The sequence below is a fragment of the Rhinoderma darwinii genome, chromosome 4 (assembly GCF_050947455.1).
Source record: "Rhinoderma darwinii isolate aRhiDar2 chromosome 4, aRhiDar2.hap1, whole genome shotgun sequence".
Lineage (NCBI taxonomy): Eukaryota > Metazoa > Chordata > Amphibia > Anura > Rhinodermatidae > Rhinoderma > Rhinoderma darwinii.
In genome coordinates this window covers 1161271-1164522 of record NC_134690.1, presented here as the reverse complement: position 1 = coordinate 1164522, position 3252 = coordinate 1161271, and the positions used below count along the sequence as shown (strand labels likewise).

At 44.9% G+C, this 3252-nt stretch overlaps 2 non-coding genes across 2 annotated transcripts; both read right to left on the bottom strand.

Moving 5' to 3' along the window:
* Positions 1–383: 383 nt before the first annotated feature.
* Positions 384–455, bottom strand: TRNAT-CGU (transfer RNA threonine (anticodon CGU)). The gene has a single exon. It is a non-coding gene; the product is annotated as a tRNA-Thr (tRNA).
* Positions 456–1256: 801 nt separating this feature from the next.
* On the bottom strand, positions 1257–1329 carry TRNAA-UGC (transfer RNA alanine (anticodon UGC)). Its single transcript has one exon. It is a non-coding gene; the product is annotated as a tRNA-Ala (tRNA).
* Between the last annotated feature and the right edge of the window lie 1923 nt (positions 1330–3252).

The window sequence follows — 3252 nt, the reverse complement described above, 5'->3', positions numbered from 1 at the left end:
GGTTGTGGTGCTTGAGACACCACAGGTGTGATTTACACATGTTGGTAAACCGGTTGTATTAAAGCTTTTTTTTTTTTTTTAAGTATGGATGTCTCTCTGCCGTAAGGAAAGGAAGAGTGTGGAGCTTGCGGGGTGCCAGGTGTTGTAAAAGTATAGGTTACCCATAGGTTTTACCATTTTCTAACATGCTAGGAGTCAAGAATTGTGAGGAGGAAAAAAAAATCCCCAAATCAGGCTAAGAAAGTGGCAATGTAGAAGAAATGGTGCAGATCCTTTGGCTTTTTTGGTTGTTGGCCCAGAGGTCTACACCTGCCCCTCTCTGTTGAAGTAGAGACAATGGGTAGTATGAGAAATTGAGATTTAAAAAGCTGGATAAGAGCACTTAGCAGAGGATGGTTTCGATCCATCGACCTCTGGGTTACGGGCCCAGCACGCTTCCGCTGCGCCACACTGCTGTTGCTTGCCTTCTAAGCTTGCCTTCTAAGCTTGCCACTGCCTGTTTCCTAAGCTTGCAAATATGTTTCATGAGCAAGCAACGAGAGGAAAAATGTCCCGTGTTTTGAGAAGATCTGCAATCAAAACTATTGGAGAATGCGGGCATCGATCCCGCTACTTCTCGCATGCAAAGCGAGCGCTCTACCATTTGAGCTAATTCCCCATTTGTGCCGCCGGGTTGTGGTGCTTGAGACACCACAGGTGTGATTTACACATGTTGGTAAACCGGTTGTATTAAAGCTTTTTTTTTTTTTTTAAGTATGGATGTCTCTCTGCCGTAAGGAAAGGAAGAGTGTGGAGCTTGCGGGGTGCCAGGTGTTGTAAAAGTATAGGTTACCCATAGGTTTTACCATTTTCTAACATGCTAGGAGTCAAGAATTGTGAGGAGGAAAAAAAAATCCCCAAATCAGGCTAAGAAAGTGGCAATGTAGAAGAAATGGTGCAGATCCTTTGGCTTTTTTGGTTGTTGGCCCAGAAGTCTACACCTGCCCCCCTCTGTTGAAGTAGAGACAATGGGTAGTATGAGAAATTGAGATTTAAAAAGCTGGATAAGAGCACTTAGCAGAGGATGGTTTCGATCCATCGACCTCTGGGTTATGGGCCCAGCACGCTTCCGCTGCGCCACTCTGCTGTTGCTTGCCTTCTAAGCTTGACTCCTAAGCTTGCCACTGCCTGTTTCCTAAGCTTGCAAATATGTTTCATGAGCAAGCAACGAGAGGAAAAACGTCCCGTGTTTTGAGAAGAACTGCAATCAAAACTATTGGAGAATGCGGGTATCGATCCCGCTACTTCTCGCATGCAAAGCGAGCGCTCTACCATTTGAGCTAATTCCCCATTTGTGCCGCTGGGCTATGGTGCTTGAGACGCCACAGGTGTGATTTACCCATGTTGGTAAACCGGTTGTATTAAAGCTTTTTTTTTTTTTTTTTTAAGTATGGATGTCACTCTGCCGTAAGGAAAGGAAGAGTGTGGAGCTTGCGGGGTGCCAGGTGTTGTAAAAGTATAGGTTACCCATAGGTTTTACCATTTTCTAACATGCTAGGAGTCAAGAATTTTGAGGAGGAAAAAAAAAATCCCCAAATCAGGCTAAGAAAGTGGCAATGTAGAAGAAATGGTGCAGAACCTTTGGATTTTTGGTTGTTGGCCCAGAAGTCTACACCTGCCCCCCTCTGTTGAAGTAGAGACAATGGGTAGTATGAGAAATTGAGATTTAAAAAGCTGGATAAGAGCACTTAGCAGAGGATGGTTTCGATCCATTGACCTCCGGGTTATGGGCCCAGCACGCTTCCGCTGCGCCACTCTGCTGTTGCTTGCCTTCTAAGCTTGCCACTGCCTGTTTCCTAAGCTTGCAAATATGTTTCATGAGCAAGCAACGAGAGGAAAAACGTCCCGTGTTTTGAGAAGAACTGCAATCAAAACTATTGGAGAATGCGGGTATCGATCCCGCTACTTCTCGCATGCGAAGTGAGCGCTCTACCATTTGAGCTAATTCCCCATTTGTGCCGCTGGGCTATGGTGCTTGAGACGCCACAGGTGTGATTTACCCATGTTGGTAAACCGGTTGTATTAAAGCTTTTTTTTTTTTTTTTTTAAGTATGGATGTCACTCTGCCGTAAGGAAAGGAAGAGTGTGGAGCTTGCGGGGTGCCAGGTGTTGTAAAAGTATAGGTTACCCATAGGTTTTACCATTTTCTAACATGCTAGGAGTCAAGAATTTTGAGGAGGAAAAAAAAAATCCCCAAATCAGGCTAAGAAAGTGGCAATGTAGAAGAAATGGTGCAGAACCTTTGGATTTTTGGTTGTTGGCCCAGAAGTCTACACCTGCCCCCCTCTGTTGAAGTAGAGACAATGGGTAGTATGAGAAATTGAGATTTAAAAAGCTGGATAAGAGCACTTAGCAGAGGATGGTTTCGATCCATTGACCTCCGGGTTATGGGCCCAGCACGCTTCCGCTGCGCCACTCTGCTGTTGCTTGCCTTCTAAGCTTGCCACTGCCTGTTTCCTAAGCTTGCAAATATGTTTCATGAGCAAGCAACGAGAGGAAAAACGTCCCGTGTTTTGAGAAGAACTGCAATCAAAACTATTGGAGAATGCGGGTATCGATCCCACTACTTCTCGCATGCGAAGTGAGCGCTCTACCATTTGAGCTAATTCCCCATTTGTGCCGCTGGGCTATGGTGCTTGAGACGCCACAGGTGTGATTTACCCATGTTGGTAAACCGGTTGTATTAAAGCTTTTTTTTTTTTTTTTTTAAGTATGGATGTCACTCTGCCGTAAGGAAAGGAAGAGTGTGGAGCTTGCGGGGTGCCAGGTGTTGTAAAAGTATAGGTTACCCATAGGTTTTACCATTTTCTAACATGCTAGGAGTCAAGAATTTTGAGGAGGAAAAAAAAAATCCCCAAATCAGGCTAAGAAAGTGGCAATGTAGAAGAAATGGTGCAGATCCTTTGGATTTTTGGTTGTTGGCCCAGAAGTCTACACCTGCCCCCCTCTGTTGAAGTAGAGACAATGGGTAGTATGAGAAATTGAGATTTAAAAAGCTGGATAAGAGCACTTAGCAGAGGATGGTTTCGATCCATCGACCTCTGGGTTATGGGCCCAGCAGGCTTCCGCTGTGCCACTCTGCTGTTGCTTGTCTTCTAAGCTTGCCTTCTAAGCTTGCCACTGCCTGTTTCCTAAGCTTGCAAATATGTTTCATGAGCAAGCAACGAGAGGAAAATTGTCCCGTGTTTTGAGAAGAACTGCAATCAAAACTAT